Source organism: Platalea leucorodia (assembly GCF_965183815.1).
Source record: "Platalea leucorodia genome assembly, chromosome: Z".
In the NCBI taxonomy this organism is placed as follows: domain Eukaryota; kingdom Metazoa; phylum Chordata; class Aves; order Pelecaniformes; family Threskiornithidae; genus Platalea; species Platalea leucorodia.
Window position 1 is genome coordinate 32,776,882 of NC_138858.1, and position 25,940 is coordinate 32,802,821.

Sequence of the window (25,940 nt, forward strand, 5' to 3'; positions counted from 1 at the left end):
TGTAATTTGAAATAATTGATAGAAACAGATCGTGTATGTGCTGGAGTGGCCACATAAGATTGCAGGTGATTTGAATTGCAAGCATCTGGCTGAATGGCAGACTGAGAATCTCCTCTGAAGATGTTGTTTTGAGGACCCTTGCATTGGAGGCTCCCATCACCATCCACACAGTGACCAACCACTTTGAGAGATCCAGTTCACCATGTGAGCTTTATCCTCTGCAAAATAGTTCAATAAATTAAGGATTTTCTTTTCATCTAGAAACCCTGTTAATGTCTGTATAGCAAAGAACAGGTGAAGTCAAACAACAGCTCCAGAAGTTCTTAGGGAGTATTTGACTTGGAACCCACTAACTGTAAATATACCATATGATTACATTGTCATTTCCTTAAGAAATCAGTTATAACAGAAATTTTATCAATTTATGCTTGTACTCCATCCTCAATATCAGAATTGGGGATTTCTATCATGTTTAAAATTACACACTTTGTATAATCATCCATCTGTGCTGAATAAATATGAAGGGAATAACCTTCTGTGGAACATAAAATATTCAAAATAAAAATATTTTTCAGGAATATACTAATTTCAGTTTTTAAGGAAAATGTAAATGTACTGCTTGTTCTTTTGTGATTAATTCATCAGTATAAAAATATTTGGTTAGGATTAAAACCCCTTTTCATGACTAAAATAAATTATTATACTATTGTCTCATCTCATTTTTATTTTTATATCAGCATAGGATCATTGAGTTTCAAAATCTTTGTTGCACATTGGAATGGACAACAAAATGTAAAATGTTTTCTTGATCTGAAATAATGTTAAAAATTTCAATTTATTTTTTACAAAGATTTTTTGTTCTTTTTTCCTTTTTTTTTTTTTTTTTTTTAATAATCTGGAGGTCCTTTCTTTCTCTGCTGTGCTCAGTCTCTCAATTTATTTTTGTGATGTTAATGTCAACATGAATGAGCAAAGTCAGTTGAAAATGTCCCACTTATCTAAAAATGTCATAGAAATCACTATGCCTTCTTTGGCTTCAGTGAAGCATCACATCTTTCTATGAATGATCTGCCTTGCTTTACCCATAACATAATGTTACCTTTAGACATACATAATGTTTACTGCAATGTTCCCTACTGGAGAGGATTAACTGAAGTAAAATCCTTTGACATAGTTGAGGCAAAATAAGGCAAAATATTTCCATAATTTCAAAATCATTGATGGACAATTTAAAAATTTCATTCTATAAAAGATTTCAAAACAATGACTTTTTCTGCCTGAGAAGAAATGGGAAAATGGCACAATTTCATAAGTAGAGAAAGTACATTTTCTTAGCAGATTCAAAAAGTATTTACTGACAGACACTAGCGTAAGTGGTTGTCACACAACATTACACAGGAACAAGAGATTTCTCATTCCCTTGGAAGAATACAAGTGTCAAGTAAAGTTTCATTTAACTCCAATACAGGCCAACAGTGTAAGACAAGAGAAGAGTCAAAGAAGGAAGAAAGTTTCCATTCTTTTCTGACAGTAAGTGATATAAGTAACTGCAGGAAGGCTTTGGACACCAGCATCCGTTTAATATCTTGTGTTTTTTTACCTGTGCTGGAATTGATTCGCATGAGATCCTCATTTCACCATTTGAGCAAAGGGGTAAATAATGGCCATGTCATATTTCATGCCACAAGAGTACACAAAACAACACCTTTCACGCTCTTCTAAATGTGCATTTAAACCAGTAGTGAATCAATATTTTATGATCCCATACACTGAGACTAAAAAGGCTTTCTCTCCAACATGCTTGACCTAAAGGGAGGAAATGAAAAATGGTCTCTAGCTTATCTCTAACTGCCTGCCTAGCATACTAATGCTGCGTCTGGAAAAATGGTAAAACTTAAAATATGCATGAAAGTCAGCCCCTGGGTTGAAGCAGGGAGAGTAATTCAATACTCCATAACCAGCAGTGCAGATTCTGCAATGGACAATCATCAGTAGCAATTGTTGCAATAGGAAATGGGTCCTTGAACTGACAGTTTGATAGGTTAAAAGCTTTTCATCTCTCTCTGAAACTTTAAAGCCTGAAGAAGAGAACATTATCCTTATTCTGTTTTACTTTCTGATAATCATTCTTCTTCACTAGGACAAACTGTTGGTCCTCAGACTCACTATTTATACATCCACGTCATTGTTCATTGTCTTACAAAACACAGAAACCCTTCAAAGATCATTTAACAACCTTCTAGTCCCAAGCAAAATGTGTATGTATGTGTATGCATTATTCTACTTTGATTTGATTTATGTTCTACAAAAGCTTAAGAAGCAGCCATGATCAGAAAACTCAAAATGTGTTAATTGAACTTGATAGTACATACATATATGTGCATACACATATACATACACATTTACATTTGCATATACATATACATATAAAAGTGAAAACATTTAACTAAGGGATGGTTAGAAATACATTGTAACAAAGGCAGGGGGGAAAAAAAAAAAAAAAAAAAACAAAACACAAAACCAACCCCAAAACATTTCTCAGCATACCTGAAAGCTAGTGCAGAACAGATAGATAGATACGCAACTTCTGTTCAGGAATTCTCCCTACCTCCTGTTAAGATTGCTAAGTTTTCTAATGGAGCTATTACACTGACTTAGGAAAAAAGATGGATTGGCATAAGCAACATTTTACTGCAAACAAGTAACATCTTACTTTTCTTGATATGGCTAAGAAGGATTATACTAGCAAAACAGATGAATGTCAAGCCAGGGAGAGTTACATAAACAGCTTGAAAGCTACTGCTCCAAAAAAGGTAGAAAGGTCATCTTTTGGGTAAAGCGAGGGTTAGCCATAAAACTGAACCTGCTTCCAAATGGTATGAATTACAGGGTACCTCCAGGATTGTAACTGTTCCCTTACGTTCTCTAAATGTATGAGGAAAGCTTTTCCTCTTCATTTCTTCCAAACTGAGAAAGGCCCACACACCTCTGCCTCTTGCAGCCTGGAGAAATAAGTCTTGCTGATGAAGGAGCCTGAGGCAGAAGAAGTAGATAAGGAGTTTCTGTCTCACTACATCTTCCTGACAACTAACATGCCTTTGCAGGGAGAAGAAAGGTACTCTGCCTCTAAAATTCTTTTCTCTTTCCTGTAGGAATATATCAGACTCCTGTGACCTGAACGTAGCATAAATATTTCCTGACTAGTCCAGGATTTTGGTCCTGAGATCACCTGAGAAGCAGCCTGGATACCTGAGGCCAACCCACATACTTACTTACCATTTGAAGCAGCTTATTTTACAAGTACACAGTCTTATATCAGTGTAATAAGTTCAACACTGAAATTTCAAGGAAATACAAAGTAATCTATAGGTATATTTTAGACCATTAAAATAGTTATTTTGAGCTTTGGTTCTGATAGACAGGACTCATCACTTTAGCTAATGCAGACTGGGAAGAAAAACATAGATTTATGCACCAGATTTTCATAACAGAAAAATTAGTGAGTTAATGTCCATTAAAACAATACAAAAAATCAAGTTTTTTTTTAACCTATAGTCAGCTGATTTTTCATCACTGGAAAAACAGCCACTGCTTGTTCCTTTTTTATACCAGATGTGAATGGACATTCCTGAGGATAACGTCTCAAAGCAATGTGCAGTTCAATAATTTGAATCTGAAATCAGTTGACAGAGTGAAAGGTTTGCCTCATGAGCATAGACTAGATTTTTTGGAAAAAAGGTGAAGCATGAAGCATGTTCTCAAGCTCACCATTGGGCTGATTAACGGACATATTTGGCCTTTGATTTTAACAGTGGAATTTTCCTTCAAATTCTGTTGAGGTCCTCCTCTCTCTACAGAGCATAGAAACTCACATAAATTCTCCATCTGAGTGAAATGAACTTCAGGGATTTTCTTCCTTAAGGCTCTTTTCATAGTCACTCTATCTTATCTTTTGTTTTGAGTTTCTACTTAAAAATCTCTTTGCCAGGTTCTGTTCCTCATGTCTGTGTTAGAGCACATGGAGAAATGATAGCCCCCTTCTTTTGGCTCATTTAACCACTTCCAGTGTAATAGACAGTAATAACAGAAAAACCTACATGATTTTGAAGGGCAAGGCAAAAGGAGAAAAGAAACCCGACTGTGAGGTGCAACGATTGTGTCTTAATCACTACTGACAGATTGAAAAACTATGAAATAAATGGTTCTTTACAAGGTGTAGATGTGACTGAAAATTTAATAGAACCACTCATTTATTAAGATCTTATCTGAAACCTATTAGAAGTAATAGGTAGACTGCTTAGGCTTTGTTCTGAACCCCAAACAGTACCCATTATCTAAATATCATTTGAATTAAGGTAGTATAATAATTCTAGCTGCCTTATCAAATCTATTAAAATATTCTCATTTATTTGCAGCATATTATGGGAAAAATAATATGTGCTTGAAAAAATGAAATTCATACCAAGGCAGAAGGCTCTCTGCCCCACATGAAAGCCACTTATGGCATTCTAATCAAATGCCCAGCCTAGCCCGGATTCAGGATTTTAAAATTTCTACACTATATTTACCATGTCATGAGCTTGTCTGTGCAGTCATTTTGCCTTGGGATTGCTTGTAGATGTGAGAGCTCACTAAAGGGAGTCAAGGTTGCAGCATTATCAAACCATATGAATACAGGTTAACTTTGTTAAGACATGAAAAATCAAATCCTAAAAAACCAGAAATGAGTGTACCTATCCAGCAGGCATAAATTTTAGAGAAATAAACAAAGAGACTAGGAGGAGAATTTATTAAAAAAAAAAAACCCCAAATGTCAAACAGCAAATCTAAAAACAAGCAAAAATAAAAATAATCCTGTTGCCCCCCCACCTCCTTCTTATCTATTTGCTGTGTTCTGTGTCTAACATTGGCAATATAAAGTAAAGCAGCTGATGTTTTGGGGGTATCAATTTTACCAATACTAGCAATAACTGCTGTTGAAAAAGTCAATGAACAGAAAGGAAAAAGAAATAAATGCACTCTTGTCATATTTGGATATAGTCCCTAGGCAGACATACTTTAAGTGAAAAAGAGCCATCAGCTACAGCAAGGCTTTGGCTCTGCAGCTGAGATTTCCATGCAAGCTCATCGTATTCCAGACACTTCCCCCTAAGCATATTGCAATTCCTTGATTCTTCTTCCGCTTCATAAATAATGTAATTTATATTTCAGTGGGATAAATCCAAGAGTAGGTGTGTGCTAACAGAGTTTGCTGGTGGCACAAATTAAGCAGGCATTTAAATAAAGCATAAATAGCAAAATATCTTATGGAAAAATTGAATGCTCCTGAGAACTGAAGTAACAGGGGCAGAACAAAATGCAATGGTGCAATGGATAAAACCATGTATTTAGTCCTTATTTTGCTTTTGCTTTAAAGGATAGAAATAGATTAATTAGCTGGAACCAGAAGACAGAGAAGAGATCAGAGTGAAACATCTGATCCTAGAACAATCAATGCAGATGAAGTGAATATATAGCAGATGAGATATTTCCATTAAAAAGAGGAAGGTATTAATGAAATCATGCTTGCCGTTACCTAGATCTCATGTGGGATATAATTTTGTTCAACCTTATTTGAGAAAGACATATTTAGAGTTCAAAAGCTGACAACAACAGAAATTAGACAGACCCAGAGAATTAATTTTCTCTGTTATGGGTGGAAACTGAAGGGGATTGGCTGTTTTAAGCAGCAAAATGAAGACTAAGAGAGGATGTAAAGCTTTCTTAGATGCATGTATAGAAGCTAAAAACACACGGAAGGAGAAGCTGTACTTAGGGCAGAGGATAAGTGAGTGTGAGGGAATGAGAAGAACTTGAAAGTGGAAGCAGGAAGCAGTTTCCTACAGGAGGACAACTTTCTAACTCCACCCTCCTTCCTGTGTCCTTCCCTTGGACACTTACGTATTACAGAGCCTGTTCACTTCTGTTGTGCAAGGGAAACTGCATGTAACTCTTTTTATATTTGCCCTGCTTTGTGACTTGGTTCTGCTTAGTCTTTATCAGCTTGTGTAATGAAGTAAACTAGGCAAGCGGATCCCCATTAGCAGAAATCACTCTCAAGGGTACTGAATAGCAGGCAGGCAACTTATTCTGCTGCTTATTTTCTATTCACCCTTAGACATACATATCTCTGAAAATCTTATTTCTACAGCTTCACTGTGAAGTTTCACCTCTTATGCAAAGTTGTATCTGTAATCAGCTGCTTCTACTGGCTGTTTACATATGTGAAGACATATCTTGTTCTACTAGTGGTTTAGCACAAGTTAGACCAAAGGATTAATGGAGCATTGATAGAGTTGTGTTATCAATTGTGCATTTATTAAACTTCTGTGTAACACTAGCTAATGTAATGCTGGTTAATTCGGATTATGTAATAGTTAAACCTACCTGTTAACCTTATATCTTCCCAGCTCCTGAGTGAAAAATCAGTGTATGAATTTAAGGGTCATTTGACTCTGAAGTGTGACAGAAAATTAAGTATCATGGTATTTCTGCAGACTATAGCATCCATATCAAAAACATACTCCCAGCCAAATTATGAACGCCTTTCTCATGACGATTGTCTCACTGGCATTTCAAATGGCAAGCAGTCATCATCTTTCAGCATGACACAGATTATCCATATAGAATTCATGCTATCATGTTTGCTTTTGAGGCTGCAATTGAATATCTTCCTGTGTAACCAAGAAAGCAAGAAAACGCTCAAGAACTAATCTAAACAGAATAAAAAGGAAAACAATAGAATAAAAAGGAAAACAGCTACACTGTTTCTGTAGCCTGTCTCTTGTGTCTTGTTCAAAATTTTGAGTCCAGCTCTCTAACAAAGACTAAAATTGGAAGCTTAGCAGAATGTGCTGGAAAAAAGCGTTGCAGTCCCTCACAACCTACTTTTTCTTTTTCTTTTAATCAAATCCTGAGACCGAGGGTACTTAATTCACGTTTTGTTAATGGCACTCAAAAGAGCATACATTTCTGATCACAAAATGTAAGAACATCAAGAACTGTAATGCTGGTCTGTAGGAAAATAGCATCTGAGTGACTAGATAACTTCTGTTTGAAATCATATCCTTCAGTGCTGCTGGAACACACGGGCCTTGTTTTTCTTCAGCAAACACATCCTTCCAACAATCAGACATAGGGAAACAGGAAATGAGAATGTAGCCAGTTAGCCCAGATGAAATTGGAATTTTGCAATGACAAATATAAATGTAAACTTCATTTTCAAATGCAAAGTTGGAGGAATGGAGGGCAGCTCATAAATGCTGCTGTTATTTGCTTGTATGTAAATCCCAAACATCTTTTTAATCGACATAACTTTACATCTAAGTATTGCTTTTGGAGTCTGATCCAAAGTCAGTGGAAAGATCCATTTTGATGCCTGCAATACGGTATCTATATGTATAAATTGACATAGTTTTTAGAACTGTTGAATAGTTGTCATTTCCATTTACTGTTTTTTTTAAAACTGTTTAGAACTCATGAACATTAGGTCAATTAATTGCATACCTTCACATGGGTTTGGATGGCTAATTTAGGAAACCTAATTTAACCAAAGATGGTGCTTGTGGTAAAAATAATGCTCTCAAACTTAAAAGCACTCCAACTGCACCTTTTGTACATCACTCATTGAAGCATGACCTTGGTCAGTAAGTGGTATTAAGTTAATACTGCCATGATTATTTACAAATGGAGTGCAGTTAAATTGTTTGTTAATGTTTTGGCACCATGGTGTGACAGAAACAAGTGCAAGAACAGGGATCGCTCATTCACTTTGCAGCTGCCCACGTGACTCCAATATTTCATTTCAGACTTAAAAAGATTTGCTTTAAAGAGGACTAAGAAAGTATTTTGGCTTATTGGGGAAATGAGGAGGAATGATTTAGCTGTTGTGTCGTGAGTGTATTTTTAGTGCTAGGATTAGAGAAATGTAAGAGGTTACTGAGACTATAACCTTTGTAGGTAACTTGTTTTCAAGGGAGAGAAAGTTGCCTCAGATGTACGGACATAGAGGTTGTTGAGGGAGGATGGTGTTCGGATGAAGATACGTACCTTCTGTTGTGGTCCCACTTACTCCTTTTGCCTCAAGAAAGGGGAGAAAGGGCACATTACTGGGAAGGAATGACAGCATCACAAAACATAGATTTTGTGCTCTGTCAGGTAGAAGTGCACAGCAACAGTGCAATTTTGTCTATGAATTCTTGGCAAGAAAATGATAACTTTAATTATAAACTCTTCTAAGATTATTCAGATACCTAGAAGGTCAAAACTGCCTAACGACAGGAACATGAATGAGTGACAACAGGAGACACCAGCCTACAGTCCTGAGCTACGCTGTATCATAAACAAGTGGCAAATTGCAGTTACATGTCTACCTTATGTTTTCTTTTCACGCAATACGGAGTCCTCATGGAAGCAGCTACTTAAAAGTTTTTAGGGAGAAACATTATTTAAACTGTCTGGGAATCTAATTTTCTGTTGTTCCCCATCTTTATGTCAGTTTTAATGCTCAAGCAAAAGGATCAAGAAGCATAAGAAGAGCAGTAGCATAATGGAAATTGCTGTCTTGAGATGCTGAATCTGTTGTCTCTGTGCTGATTTAGTATCTTCCTGAGCCCTCTGCAGCTTTAAAAAGAAGTTAGTCTCTAAAAGTTTATTTAATGCACAGAAAGGTAGATGTGCTTTTTGACTTCACGAAACTGTACATATTTTAATCTAAATGAAATACTGGCACTCTTTTCACCACTAATTATGTGATGCCTGGTAGTTTTTCAGAATAATAATATTTGTCACTTCTGATCAGTGTTCTCTCACAAAACAACTTATTCAAAAAATTACAGAGAAAAGACCATATAAAATAGATTACAACATATTTTCCTATATAAGAAGTATTAAACTCTGTAAATGCAAGAAATAAATGAATAATATAAAGATATTATAAACTAAAAGATAATTAATTTGAATTATCAAAGGCAATGCAACATTAAAATGCATACTGACTGGATGTCCATGTTTGTTAATATATCTTTCTGTTGCATTCTAGTACCTTTCGTCAAGCTGAGATTTGACTTAGATAAGTCAAATTCCACACATTTCCCATTCAGTTTTATATTTGTATAGTTTTAATATTTAACTAAATAAAGAACAAAAAAACCCACACAGCTGGGTTAACTGTCTACTAACCTATCCAACAGGTTCTCACTTGATCCCCCTTAGGTGCACATGGATACCCATCTGTGACATCTCCTTTAAGCTTTGCAAAATTTCAAGAAAAAATCTTTAACTGGAGAGCTACAAGGGTAAAGTTTGTTAGGCTATGAGAACAAGAAACAACTTTACAGATTTGTTGGCCTTAACTGGTTCTACTTTTTTTTTTTTTTTCATAGAAGAAGCCCAACAACCCAGAGTGATAAAGACTATTCTGACTTCATCTCAGTATAATATAATAAATTAGAGTGGTAAATGAGTGTGGGTTTGTTTAGGGGTTTGTTTGTTTGGTTGGTTGTTTTTTTAAGTCAAAATAACGTCCTGTACTGTAAACAATGTGACAAATTCAAACTAAGAGTGGGCATCTCTTGTGCACACACTTATGGATGCTTCCTTATAATGGCAAACCATGTTGATGAGAGCATTAACTAGGTATTCAGGGAAGCTGACTAGTGGAGGAGAGTGGTGTGTTTATAGAGTCACACAGGACTTTTTCCTCAGTGTATTGCATCACTTACACAGCAGAAAGGAAGCAAAATAGGAGTGGAGAAACTATAACATGGGGGGTTTATTTCCATGGATTCACCACCAAGATATTTTTGCAGTAGTGCAATGCCAATTACTTCTGATTCACAGAGATCAGAATTACCCCTGTGTTTTTCCATTAGAAGTGTATTATTATTTTCTTACAGCAGAAGCTGCTTTAATGCCTCTAAAATGTAAGATCAGCTGCAATGATATATTTCACAGTTAAATTGCAACTGACACGTTCCACTGCAGGTATCTTCTTGCAGCTACTGGAGGGTCTTACAGCAACCCCATTTGCTATGGTCTGAGAAGTAGGAACACTGACAAATAAAGAGGCAGAAATATTTACCATGTGCATTGGCTTTGGTTATATTTCTAATAGGTTCAATTGCTTAAGGAAACCTCTTTTTCCCTCTAAATCTTCGTCACAGTCAAATCTAATTTTGATGCCCTTTTGCTCAGCTAAGAGGCAGAGTGATTGATCTGGGATTGGGAGCAAAGGACTGCTGAAAATGCTTTCCCTCTTGTCATTTCTCTGGCAGCTTGTAGCCTTGGTGTTTTCCCTTCACTTTGTGAAGGGAGTGAAAAGGAAAGGACAATGGTCTCGGCCGTATTTTCAAACTGTAACCCTTCTTGTCTCCTCTGGGCTCTGCAGCTTTGTGATACGGTGATAGATAGGCTCTATAAGTCCTGTGTGAGGTCCAAAACCATCAGCTGTTTATGAGCTCTTACATACCTGCTATAGCAGTGCAGACGGGCTGAGGGAGGGTCTTGGTTTTGGAGCAGAAGCATGTCACTCTGATTCTGCTTTACAGTTGCTAAACCAGCATCACTCAAATTTCTTTCTCCTCAGCCCTGCTACCTTCTCCCTGAATGAGTCCTGTGAACAGCAGAGGTCATTTTCACCAAGGCCTCTTTATTCCTTCAGTTCATTCCTATTTCCTTACCTTTAGAAGAGCATATGCAGACAGAGACCTCTCAAAACTCTTCCTATGAACCTAACTCCCTTTAGTTTCAGATTCCTCCTCAAATTTTAATTCTTCAGTGAGAATAACAGGAGTATTAGTAAATGCTTTATTACTTTCGTAGAATATAAAAATAGGTAGGTGTTCTTCACACAACTGAATAAAATTATTTTGCCTGAATGAATTGCAGTTTTGATACAGAAATATGATTGAAATTTCTTCTATGTATCAATAAAAACAACTTTGTTTCCCACCCAGGTAGAAGAATTGAGAATACAGTGTAGCTTAGTACTTTTATTATTTCTTTTCCTTGCCTTTATATGCATGACCTTTGCTTATATTGTGATAAATTATAAGCCCTTTGAGGCAACTGCTGCATCACTTTGCTTCTGTGAGGAACCTGGCAACCTAGGGAGCACCCATGTAGTAAGTAAAGTCATCCACACAAAACAGAACCAGGATTTTATGGTCTAAGGATTCTTACACACACACACACACACACACACACACACACACACACAAAAAAAAGCAGCTATAAATGGTGCTTTGGTTTATCCAATGAGTTGAGGAAGAGTGAACCCAGTTATACCAGTCAGGCTGAAAAGACTGCACTCTGAAGAGACAAATATGGGGAAGATTTCATTTATTGTCCTTTTGTCCTTTTGTTTAAATACTTGCCTAATCTTTATGGGTTTTTTTTGCCTTATTGAATAATGCATTCTTAAAAGAATGTGAAAGGGGAAAGCGTGAATAATAAAAAGCTTCCTCACATTTCTGTGTTTGAGCTGAAAACCAATCAGGAAACACAGCATGGAAAACACCCATCCATGTTCTAGGAAAAAAAAAAAAGTCACATTTTGATGCCATACTTGCTGGAATAAGCCAGTCCAGTTTTCAGTTTTGTAACAATGTCAGTGGATAAACATCCATCATAGACATACATGGATATGTGCAAACCTGTTCAGTTCCTCTTTAATTGAAACTCTGAAATAAGCCACTTGGCACTAAGACGCTTTGCTAAGTTCCCGAACTGACTCTTGAATTAGCACAGCTGACCCTGCTGTACTTAGCTGCTTGCATACTAACTAGATGATCAATTTTCTTTTATTATAATGCTTAAAAATGTGTTGTCCTGCTGCAGTGTACTCTTGTTCTTAGTCTTTTATGAATAATTAGCAATCAAAAAGGAAAGGCAGTTGTTTTTTTAAAGTAACTTCCCTAACTCCCATTAATCATCTGTGATTAGCTGCAAAATCTCCAGGGCTACCACCACTCTTTGAAGCCCTACTTGGTATCATCTGGCTAGTTCCTACCAGCTGACTATGGCAGTGATAGGGTTGATATGGCCATTTAAAAAAAAAAAAAAACAGCTTGATCTGCTTTAGTACTAACTTTCATTCACAGAGTGCACATACAAACATGGACAGACATAGACAAAGAATCTCGCTATATTACAGAAATTTAAGATACAAGAACCTACACGGAAGATGTTAATACAGTAATAATTATCTCATGGTACTTCACACATTGGAAGTGTTGTACAAACATTAACTATGTGATCTACACAACACCCTTGCAAGATAGGTAATTATGAGTTACTATTCCAACTTCACACCCAGGGAAAGCCAGACATGTAAATCCCTGATCCTGCAGTGTTCTGAGCAGCAGCAGCTGAACTGCAGTGGGGATTAAGGGAGTATGTCGCTTTTGGGAAGCCCTTAATAGTTCACCAGGTCTGCACTCAAGTATTTATTAAATGGGAATATTTAGTAAACAAATATTCAACACATGGAATTTCCTGTTAAGAGTAATAGGGTGTCTGCTATTGCTCAGCACGGATGGCTGTTTGTATTAGACTCTTAAATATGAACAAACCACTTTTGAACATCCTAAGATGCCAGGAATTGACTTCATGTCAAAATGGGAACTTGTAAGTTCCTGTCACTGTCTTGGTTTGCTCATAGAGCTGTGCCACCCACTCCTCAGCAATTGCTCAAACAACAACTCTTCTCTGCACACTTTGGTACCAACAACAGACGTAAGAAACAAAAATTACCCTAGATGCAAGACTGTTTTGAGGGAAATTCATTCTTGTTCTCAGCACTGAAAATAGTTCTGACTACACTGCTTATACGAAGCTTAGAGATGACATAAAGATTTCATCAATTGAGAAGTGTAAGAATCATAGAAACATAGAATAGAATCATAGAATTATTTAGGTTGGAAAAGACCTTTAAGATCATTGAGTCCAACCACAAACCTAACACTGCCAAGTCCAACACTAAACCATGTCCCTAAGTGCCACATCTACACGTCTTTTAAATACCTCCAAATAATGACATTTCAGAGAACATGAAACTTATTTATTTGTTTATTAAATATTTAGTCATCTCCAGGCTAATTTAAATCTAAAATAAAAATTTACTTAAATACAAATAATAAGCAATAATGGATTAAAAATAATGGCTGATGTATAATGACATAGGTATCCATGTGGACTGACATGATATGCACACTGTACATGCGCATAGTTGTCCTGATAGGTTTTTACAGCTTGAACAGAGTCTTCACTGCTAAAAGATTACAGTTAGTTCAGATATACTTCCCTATGCTAAAGTCGTATCTTTCCAGAACTGTGTAGATAGCCTTGGGGTAAATGGATGGAGAGTGTTCGTACAACTGTGCTTCAGCCACCTCTGGAACTACAGGCAGGTTGGTGCTCTCCATTTAAAGAGTCTCTACAGAGAAAACATTCACAACCTTACACCCTGCAGGAAGAATTCCCCAAATATACTGGTTCCAGCTTAGAAAAAATAATAGCTCTCATACTTAAAAATGATGGAAAATCTAAGCAGTGAATATAGCAATCAACAGCAAGTCCCAAAGCTTTCGGTCAATTAAGATCTTTATGTCTACTTTTTCAGGCTGTACCTCCTGATCTAACAAAACACATGACTTCTATTCCCCAACCTTGTTTTACCAGATCAAAGAAGGCCTTAGCCTATTTTTAACAACCCATTTTTCAATAAAATTATTTTGAAAGCCTAAATTTTTATAATTGTTATTTTTTATGAAAAGTAAACTAAAGAATATTTTTATACTTACATTGTGATAGAGACACCAAGGAGTCCTAAAATATTTGAATGGCATACACAAATGAATGACCTCTCCAGGAATGGTTTCTTGCACCAACACAGATACACATCCTCTACAGAGACTAAGGAAACTATCAGCCAGTAAAAAGAAAACAAGGAGTGAAAGAGTCAGAATGTAATTCCTCCAGTTTGAATTTGGACTGAATACAGAAACAGTCTTGCTTTTTACAAAAAATAAGTTAGTTTTTTGTTTCCAGTTTGATCTATTCCAGGCACTCCTTTTGCAAAAGGCAGCCAGCCCACAGACTAACCCAGTACAGCGCAACTGGCAGCTAGCTGAAGTTCACACAAAGGGCATGTTTTGATTTTATAGACTCTATTTTTGAAAGGGCATTTTGGGGAGTAGCAACCTGGCATTTTTAGTAACTTAAATGTGAAATAAAATTGTTATACTTAGTGTTCATTTGCCCAAATTATATTTTCAAAGTGCAAGCATGTCCATACTAAGTATAAAGTTAGAGACACTTAAGGAAGCTCTTCATGCAAAACAAAGTCTGAAAAGTATGGTATATACCCTGCTGACAAATAGCACATTTTTATAAGGGTGTTTGTTGTCTTTCATGTAAACATAAATCTTGCAAATTAATATTGATGCTAGAATTTTGGGGTCTTGATTGGGGTTATTTTACTTTGTATTTGTAGGGAGTGGATTTTATTTTTTTGATGCACTGTAAAATATATTCAACTGCTCAGTACTGATGCCAAATGTAGAGATTTAGAGGCTGAGCTTTAGGCATTTTTCTTTTCAGGGAGTTTTTAATGGGAATACTTGAATCTAAGAAAATATTTGTTAGTGAGCTTTCCATATCTGTCACAGAAGACAACACTTGCACTGCAACTGAGACACAGGCTATGCTTCTGTTAAGCCTGCAGAAGAAAGTTAAGAGATGAAAACTATAAAGGACTTTTGTAGTCACATTTTAGTTACCTGTCCCTACCAAGGGGAACTTAAATGAGGATATCTTAGCTTCACAGCCAGCCAGGGCAGATGGCTGGGCACCTGAGATCCTAATAGTGTCTCTGAGAAGCAGATCTATTGAAATCTCGTTTCCTATGGGGCTGCACATAGCTTCTCATTAACAGATTCTGTTCTGTCTAAAAGTCTGGAAACTCCTCACAGAGCTAAAGCATTCATAAATTCTCTTGTGTAGACTTCCTGGTGCCTAAGAAACTTAGGATGGGTGCTGCAGCTTTTCTAGAGATATTAACAGGGTATCTCAGGTTGCTTTCTGTCTATGCTTGTGAAACTTACAGTGCTTAAGACTTTGGAGACCTCTGCTCTGCCCAATGTTATAAAGGACTCAGTGGGCAGGTTCCTGTTTCATTGCAGAAACATGGTAGTGGAAAGGTGCAAGGACATATCTTGGTCACACAAACGTGCTTCTTCAGCAAACTGGACTAAAAAATGGGCATCCAAACCATTATATTCATTATGAAGGGACATTCATTACATTAATTGCATTCACTACATTCATTACTAAGGGACATTCTCAGGGGTGTGAATGGAAAGAGTCCTGCCCTTTTTATTATTTCTTCACATTATCCCAGACTGGCTGTGAAGATGGCTTTAAGACCATCCTTGTGTCCCTCTCAAAAAAGAAAATGACTTGATGACCAAGCAAACACCCTGCTCTTCTGCCTATGTTACTGCATGTGGGTGAGCCACATTGCCCAGTTTCCCCAGGTATCTCTGCTCTCTCTTTCCCACTAGCACACGTGCACTGCAGTTGAAGTGGACCAGTCACTCTGACTGTGAACAAATACTAAGGGCAGGCAACAGGAGATTTGGGCCTATTAATTTCTCAGACATAAGCACACACAGAGTAGGTCTTGACCTTTTTAGAGGTTCCTGACATCTTTCCTTCCAACCTTTACTGCAAAAACTCACAACACAGAAGGGATAGGCAAAATTCTCTCTAGTGTCTGACATGATTCAAACTCACATTTCCCTGGAGGAACAGATCTATCTACCTGCAGGAAAACCTGATGTTTCTGCTGGCGAAAAACTTGGCCACATCTTACCTATTTGCTAAAATATCAGGACTACATTCAGAAAAGTCACTGTCTCAAGACTCAGTGTTAATCCTTGGAGATTACTTCAGTCTAGCAGAAAACTTCAGGGGTGTCTCCTACACTTGGGTATTTTCAGGAATGAGTTTCTTTTATTCCATGGTAACATATTGTACTTACATACAAACAGGACAAAAATAGATTGAAGGAAAAATAGAGCAGCCATCCTTTAAACTCATTAGAATGAAGCAGTGAACATTTTTAGCATGATCTCTTTTGACCCAAATCCATAAAATCTTCATCTTATTTAAACTAAAATTAGATAAAAATAATTTATGCATGGTTTTCCTCATAACATGCCTGTTTTCATCTCATACCACCAAGAACTAAGCCAGAGTTTGAAAACTTATTTAGAAATATTTGTTTGTAACAAATGACTTTGATATCTGAATGCTGTCCAGTGCTGATACAAGTGAAACAAACCTTGTGGTTGTGGTCAATGGCAGTACCAATGACATTCCCCGCCCCCTGCCCCAGGTCTTACAAGAAGTAGAGATGTCTATTATTGGACATAAGATATCAAAAGTATCATTCACCTTCTGGATCTCCCCAAAATGCACTACCTAGATTTCATACAGCATCTCAGGAAACTGTTAGTTGAATAAAACTACTTCTATTGCTAAGAGTTAAGACACTACTTCTTATATAACTTGGCTTTTCCCTGTCTTTGGAGGACCATTCTAGTGGGAAAGCTTGAAGGACGAGAAAATCAGACCATGATCAAATTAAGAGCTACAGTCCTTACTGTCAAAAAATAATTATAGCTTTACAAAGTGATGACGATTGTACTTAAAGGAAAATGTGGGAAATGTTAGAATTACTAATTAATCTTTTAAGAAGGTATTTTACTATGTGGGAAATTGAAGGAATGGGGAATTCAGGTTTACCTGCCAAGCACGTTTTCATTGACTCTCTGAATGAATATAGAATCGTAGAATCATAGAATCATAGAATCATAGAATATCCTGAGATGGAAGGGACCCACAGGGATCATCGAGTCCCACTCCTGTCCCTGTATAGGACAACCCCAAAAATCATACCATATGTCTGAGGATGTTGTCCAAAGAAGCCCAAGCCAGATAAATTAATGGAACCTAGTTACAGGTACTCTCATTTTTTTTGGACAGAAGTCATAGTTCACAAGATTCAAGGCAAAATATTACAGGATAAAAACTCAGAATATCCCCTGAAACACATCTCATTATTTCAAACCATTTGTTTCTAATAGTTATGTACTACTTGGTGAAAAAGGAACATATGTCATAAACCAGAAATAATGTTATATCTCTTATCTTGGTTTGTCTCCACCATTTCACGTATCATCTTCTGATATTTGATAGGTATGCATGAGGATCTGCATCTCACAACCCTTTTTGAATGCCTCTTCAAGTTTTCTTTTGTTTTTGGCTTCAGATTTGTATTCTGTTGCCGTAAGCCATATAGCACGTCTCCTAGAGCTGAAGTTTACAAAAATAGTTAAACAGAAAGAGGTAATTATTTAAATTTATTTTTTTTTAAACACAGTGCAGCCATTAAGGAAAACAATGAAGAAATGAAAAAAAAAAAAGTAACAAAAAGAAGAAAGACAAGAGAGACAGGGAAAAAGAACAGTCTTTGAATAGGAAAAATGTTGAATTCAAGTCTCTGGTTCTTTTTATTCCTTCAGAATTTTCTTTCTTTTCTTCTTCTGCAGTGTAAGTGCTAAAATGGTGCTAACAGCCTCATTGTTTCTCTGTATACTATTAACAATGGTTTGTTGATCTGGGATCACACAAAGGCATTCATTAACTGAGCTAAGTAATCACTTTGGTTTTTACTCAAAAAAACCTAGAACAGTTCATTTCTACTTAATTACCATGCACAGTTCTTTTAGAGTTTACTAATAATGAATACCTATTCCTGCTGAAGTGGCATTGATCACAAATTTACACTATTGCCTAACTGATTCGACATGACAAATGTCATAGGCCAGACTCTCAAAGCCACTGTTTTTGCATATGTACAGCGAAATCAATTTATAAGGCAATCCATACTACATGTGTAGAGAACTAGTTATTAACACAGTACTATAAAAAAGTCAATCCCTTCAAGAAGATTTACTCTTGCTGAGCAGAAGTATGCAACTTATTTCATTAACTTAAAAGAGGTGCACTGACTTCTTTCCCTTCTTCCTCCCATACTACCTCTTTCCTAATCCTGCTTCTCCACAGTGCACATCATGAAACGTAATCGATCTATTTCAGTTTAGGAGAAAATGCCCCCAATTGATGTTTTAGGTGTCTCTTTAACAATGTTAAACGGTTGGAAACTGTTGAAGTGAAAGACTTTTACTGCTTGCTGCAAGTGAATAGTGTAAACGGTATTGATCTGCTATGAGGGCTTTACCGTAGAGAAACATTCAGCACATTATTTAAAGTGTAAATACCTATTTGATTTATTTTTGGCTTTTATCCAGACATTTATAAGATGTTTTTCCCTCCTTTTCAAAGCTTTCTTTAAAAATAAAAATGGCATTCAGGCCTCTCTTACAGATGGAGTTGCTCCTGTAAAAAGTTGCTTTTAGTAAAAGCTGAAATCCTCTTGGGGAGAAAAAGAAATAAAGCAGAGGACAGAGGTTTGATGCTCCTGTAAGTGATGAAACTGAGAACTGAGCATCAAGAAGAGGAAGTGAGAAAAGATTCACAGCTTCAAAGTTGGAGCCAAATGCCAGAAGGCAAAGCTAGAGAAACTAGAAGGCACAGCCTTGTATCTTCAAGTCTGCTACATGTTTGCTTTTGATAATATTCATTCAGAAACTCTTAAAGGGACAACCCAGAGATCACAAACCTGGAACAATGAGAGCTAAAGGAACCCCAGGGACTGGGATTGTGACATGGGGAAAAAATCATCATGCCTGATTTTTCACATGTAAGGATATGAAGGACTATTCCCCTTCTGCCATGACTTGTTCAATGCTTTCCAGAGAAAGGAGAGGTTTGGTTGCTTTCAGTATACTGCATCTAATTTCTTTATTAATAAATCTGTACAAACAAAAAGGCAAAAAGTGCTGCTAGTGATTGTGTGATTAGTTTATAATTTTATGCTTTTATTTGTATTACCTGGTTATGCAGTGATTTACTGGCCTCAACCAAGAAGTCAATCCATTGAAGAAATTTTTTTTCTTAACTGTTTGCAATTGTGGACTGCAGACTGCAGAGCAAAGTACTTTGAGCTCCTTCACAGAGGCACACAATCATCAGATCTAGATTCAGCTGATGTGACAGAAAAAAGACAAAGGCTTTTTCTTCTCTCAGAGCAAACCAAAATGTGCCTCAATGCACCTAATGTGGAAGACCAGATCTGTGCAAGATTTCAATGTAAACTGACAATAAAAGAGATGAATTAGCATAACTGAGTGTTTCAGTTATGAAGATTAAATAGCCTTTTACTGCAGATGTTTGCCAAGGAAAATGCTCCCTAGTGGAAGACTATAAGCAGTTAAGATAGATTTGATGAGGATTTTAATTGCTGTTATGCAATTGGTAATGAAAGTTTTTATTAAATGTCATGCAAAAGCCAATCAATATTTTGAAGCAAAAAAGCTCTTGGTTGTACAATGCTTGGACATTTTCCTAGCAGTATTTCAGGCAGCAAGGAAGTACCTTCTTAATTTTCTAAAAACAATTTCCTTAAGAAGACCAAGTCATATTTCAGTGAGGTAGGGCAAATGTCTAAAGAAAAAAAAACCTTACCCACATCATCTTTTTCTCCTGAATGCAGCTGAAAAAAACTGTGATGTGGACACTTGCCCATCTCCCTCTTCAGAAGCGACTAAGTAGTTTGAGCACTCGTTTCAGGAAGGATACAAATAGATTAATCTAACTTGTTCACATTATGGTAATTTACTTTGCACAGGAAACACCTAAGAGCAGTGCTATAGGGTGTTATAGGTTTTTTTCAACCCCTCCTCTAGAATCTGTTCCATTTTGCATGAAACTGTTAAATATTCACCACCTCACTCACCAGAAGGGGAGAGGGAGGGAACATAGCTGCATAACATAATGGCTAGCTTTAAAAGACCTGGCTTTCTTGCTCCAATGGATACTTCAATTCCCTGCTCCACTTGGTTCAGGAGCTGGTACCCATGTCTTCTCCCTCCCAAGTGAATGCAGTAACAGACTATAACATCATGCTTAGCTTCTCCTCTGGAATAATTATTTACTGGGCCTTACAAGGCGCAACAACAACATTTGGTTAGTAGAGCACTCACAGCAGAGGTGCATATTCAACTCTTCCTTCTCTGCCTGCTCCTCTCTCTGAAGCCAAAGGATCCTGCTGTCCTACCTGCCCAAGGACTGTAGATACTGAAGTACCAAGAATAAAGAGAAAACGACAGTACCCTCTTGGTCACACCTAGAATGCTTTTGTCTAAGTGCAGTGATATGTTCTCCAAAAATTTGCCTTAATTAATATGTGTGACCACACTGGTTCAATTTATGTGTAAAAGAGGATTGTAAATGCTCAGCACTGCAATTAGCGAGGAATGTCCTGCAGGCACTGGGGCACTGAAGGGATATAAAGTCTGTTGGTTTAAGGATGCATCTGAGCAGGGCATTTAATTGAAAGAAAACTCCAGAAGAGCTATTGTACATTAGATAAGCTTCTTCAACAAAATATGAGATAGAAGCTATGTTTACTGAGATTGTATCATGCTGGCTGTTTTGGGGGAAAAATTATAATTTTAAACATGAAAACATATTGGAACCAAACAAACAGTTCAGTGATGCTTATTCTATGGTGGACACTTTCTTGGTAGGCAGCCCTAATTGCTGCAATAGCTTTTAGGTGTTCTAATGCACTCAAGTGAATTATGCACCACACTGCTTCTGAATGACACAGCCATTTCTGACTCCATTAATATGGAAGATTTCTGCCAAATGCTTTTAAACGATAGCTTCTCTTTATTTGTAATTTCAGACTCTATTGATTTCCTTCTGTTCCCTTCATTATGATTTCAATTGATTACCTTGGCAACTGCAATAACAATGATTGCACTTGACACTGTCTGAGACTCTTGAGATGGTATTTGAATAGGAATGGTATAATTTGGGGAAAAATGCCTACAAGAACCTGCCATTAACACTACACTTACACTTTACTTTTATTGACTTCCCTCTCTTTCAAACAGGCCCTTGTCAGGGAATCTGTTGTTAGGTATCAGTTAGGATTTCAGTGACTCCTTGAAGTAAAAGATTCTCATTAACAAAGAGAGCATATTTTATACTAGTGGGCTTTTTTCAGCACTGTGACAACTCGGGGAAACCTCCCACCCTGGATGAGATTTTTGTCCCCTTGGTAGCAGGGCTACCAAGTCTTTGTAAACAGTGTTCCTGGCCAAGGCTGTCTTTTACTAACTGTATTGTGTCTTAGACACAGAAGAATTTCAAGTACGAAGGCATTACTTTGGATTAGAAGTTGAGATGGCTTTATTCGGTTTCAGTGCAGTTTATACCTTGTAGACGAGCAATTACACGTGCTTTTCTTAGGGGAAAAATGGCTATTTAGCTTATCTGGCATTTGCATTCTTCAGTTTATACACACACCTTTTAGCTTTATTTAAGAACTGTCCTCAATGTAGTAACAGTATCCTTCATATGGAAATAATATTATACAGGAGGTCTCTTTTCTTATTCAAGGTATGTGAGAACTGTATTTATGTCAGAGCAAATATCAGAGAGAAGAGAGAGTAAAGGAAAAAAAGAGGGACATCCTTCTCTGCAAATTACAAAGTTAATTCACATTTATGAATACAATATTAGAAACACATAGCTTCAGTTTACTCTTTGTCACTGTGTCCGTGACCTTTGATTTTGATTTTATCCCACATCACCAACAGTATCTTCTGATTAAAGATATGTTCTATGAATGTCAGTCATTTGGTACTTGGCATAATAGTAGCATTCCCATTTCTAAACCTACTATTTCAATTTTAAAAAGAAAGAAAGGTCAACCTGGAAAATGGATCTTTTTCCTTAAACACTAGGGAATTGGATGTGATACATAGCAAAGGAGTAATTTTAGCAATTTGTCCTTCTGTTATCAATTGTGCACTTGCAATGAAAAGCAGTGCTCTTCCTCCTCATCTACTATTTGACAGGGATGCTGCATAATTACAATTAATGACTATTGATAGCTTGAAGTCATAGGTTAGGAGAGGAACACTGGAAGTTGGACATGATCACTTTCTTGAACATGATAGCCCCCTTCTGCCATCTGACCAGCAGATTCAAGTACAATGAGAGTGAAGAAAAGGTAATTGTAGAGTAATGAATATTGCATGTTGTCACTGTACTTTCTACTGAGAATATTTATCCATAATTATCCATATCAAAACTGAAAGTGAACCTTTCCTTTTATCCCTTGACCTGATATGCTTGGTGAGGTAAAAAAATTCCAGGGTAGCCCAAGTCAGCCTTTGATCAGACTTTATAGACATGAACTTCAACTACACAGAAATTTTCAAAAGTGATTCAGTCTGTTACTTTATCTCTGGTGTCGTTCAGGGCAATGCAAATTTTACCCTAACTCACATGAAAACAGCTTTAGAAACTGTGTTAAAGGAGCTCCTGAAAATTTCTGACTCAATCTGATAAGACAGGCCCAAGAAGAACATAAGTAAAGAGTCTTTGTATTGGTCTATATAGTTGTTTTATGTGACTCATTAAGAGATTTAAGAAGGAGGTTTATTTTATAAAATGTTATCTTGTCTTCCAACCAATATGCAGATGTTACAGCCAAATCAGGAAAAACTGGTGACATCAGTAACTGGGTAGGCAGACTTCAAGAAAGGTAAGGTCTTTTGGAGAATAATTAGAAAATAATTACATAACAAACTGCAGTACAATTGAATACTGTACAGAGTGATATGATCATCCAATAGGAAAAACCCAAATAATTTGAAAAACCAGATATGTTGCCCAGACATCCTACTTTTATAATTCATTCACTTATGAATCCTAGAGGAGTTCTCAGCCACACAGCCTGAGATGATCCAGGGCTGATCACAACAACTATTTTCTGAACAAAAGAGAGGGATATCTAGCTGGTAACCCATAAGATCCTTAGGAGGAGAGAGGGAGGTCAATTAAGAAGGTGAGAGAGAGAGAAGGATTTCATGGTAACACCTGGCACATGTGGATGCGGCATTTCATTGTCACACTCAGCTGAAGCAATGGGACAATTTTCACCTCACTGATAGCCAAGAAACCCTGAGATACCTTGACTTGAACCACTTGGTCAAGTGTAGGCAATGATAACTTATCTTAGCACAGTGTGTCAGTAGTCATTGCAGCGGTTTGTTATATACAATACAGCTTTATGTTGTTTAGATATTGTGAGAATGTGTAGAAGGAGAGAGCTTGCTCCTTTAAGGGCATCTGGTCAAGGGGCTTTTTCAATGCAAAAAGGGGATAGTAAGGAAAGGTGGAAATCATAAACAAGAACATACAGGGACACAAACCTAACTGGCAAGGGAGACAGTGAGGAAAATCAAGTCTGGTCATTCACACTAATTGACGAGCACATGTAAGAGCATAAGAATGTTTATTCCAGCAAGGTTTTCTGACCAGGGACCTGGTCAATTGGGAAACTGAGGGAAAAATGAGGAAGCCTGAAACAATATACAGAAACACAAATCTAACAAAACAAACATGGAGACAATGACAAGAAAAAAACTCTCAGGTCACAACAACTGATGGGCTATCAAGAAATTGCAGTTGCCTCTTCCAGAAAGATCAACCTGGACTTTGCAACTGATATGATTGTAAACCAGGGGAGATGTTAGACACTGGGCTGGGAGGGATGAGGGAATTGGTAGAGCTATACAAACCCATGAAGGGATCATAGAATCATTTAGGTTGGAAAAGATCCTTAAGATCATCGAGTCCAGCCTGCTAACCTAGCACTGACAAGTCCACCACTAAACCACGTCCCTAAGCACCACATCTACACATCTTTTAAATACCACCAGGGATGGGGACTCAACCACCTCCCTGGACAGCTTGTTCCAATGCTTGACAACCCTTTCAGTGAATAAATATTTCCTAGTATCCAATCTAAACCCGCCCTGGTGCAACTTGAGGCCATTTGCTCTCGTCCTATCACTTGCTACCTGGGAGAAGAGACCGATCCCCACCTTGCTACAAGCTCCTTTCAGGTAGTTGTAGAGAGCAATAAGGTCTCCCCTCAGCCTCCTCTTCTCCAAACTAAACAAACCCAGCTCCCTCACCCACTCCTCATAAGACCTATTCTCTAGACCCTTCACCAGCTTCGTTGCCCTTCTTTGGACACGCTCCAGCACCTCGATGTCCTTCTTGTAGTGAGGGACCCAAAACTGAACCACAGTATTTGAGGTGCAGCCTCAACAGTGCTGAGTACAGGAGGACTATCACTTCCCTGCTCCTGCTGGCCACACTATTCTTGATACAAGCCAGGATGCCATTGGCCCTCTTGACCACCTGGGCACACTGCTGGCTCATGTTCACATGGCTGTCAACCAACACCCCCAGGTCCTTTTCTGCCAGGCAGCTCTTCAGCCACTCTTCCCCAAGCCTGTAGCATTGCATGGCATTGTTGTGACTGAAGTGCAGGACCCAACACTTCTCCTTGTTGAACCTCGGTTGGCCCCGGCCCATTGATCCAACCTGTCCAGATCCCTCTGTAGGACCTTTCTACCCTCCAGCAGATCAACACTCCCACCCAGCTTGGTGTGGTCTGCAAACTTACTAAGGGTGTACTCAATCCCCTCATTCAGATCATTGATAAAGATACTAAACAGAACTGGTCCCAATACTGAGCCTTGAGGAACACCAGTTGTGACTGGCTACCAACTGGATTTGACTCCATTCACCACCACTCTCTGGGCCTGGCCATCCAGCCAGTTTTTAACCCAGTGAAGAGTATACTCGTCCAAGCCGTGAGCAGCCAGCTTCTCCAGGAGAATGCTGTGGGAGACTGTGTCAAAGGCCTTACTAAAGACCAAGTAGACAACATCCACAGCCTTTCCCTCATCCAATAAGTGGGTCACCTTGTCATAGAAGGAGGCCAGGTTAGTGAAACACGATCTCCCTTTCATAAACCCGTGCTGGCTGGGCCTTATCACCTGGTTGTCCCATACGTGCTGCATGACGGCACTCAGGGTGATCTGCTCCATAACCTTCCCTGGCACTGAGGACAGACTGACAGGCCTGTAGTTCCCCAGATCCTCCTTCCAGTCCTTATTCTACATGGGTATCACATTTGCTAACCTCCAGTCAGCTGGGACCCCCCTGGTTAGCCAGGACTGCTGATAAATGATGGAAAGTGTTTTGCTGAGCACTTCCACCATCTCCATCAGTACCCTTGGGTGGATCCCATCTGAGCCCATAGACTTGTATTTGTCTACGTGTTGTAGCAGGTCACTAACCATTTCCCCTTGGATTATGGGGGCTTCTTTCTGCTTGTGAGTCTTCCATCTCAGAGGGCTGAATGTGCAGAGGAAGGGGGAGACACGAAGGCAAAGAGCAGGAGGTAGGCAGAAGACGGGTATAAAAGGGGCTGGTGATGAGTAAAACAGGGCTAGTCCATATGCCTGTCTGGCTGAGCCTTATACCTGGTCACCATAGTCTTTCCTACCTTCTTGTGTCTTCTTACAAAATGTTTTCTTAATTATCTCTCTGCAAAATGTCATGCTCCATGCCATGCGTTTGTGTGCTGCGAGGACTAAGTGCCAGCTACTGGTGAGACCTGTGTGCATGAGCGAAATCTGGGGCCAACTACAGGAGTCAGGCTGGAGGGAGTAGCTGACTCAGGCCTGTGGTGTCAGCTACTGGAGTGAGTGGGGTCTCAGTACCAGGGACTGGAGTGAATGGGACTCTTTAACCTCCAGTCACTGGGGCAGGAATGCTGTGTGCCCCAAAAAACAGCTGTGGGGGAACTTGCATGAGTGAGGTGATTGAGGGAT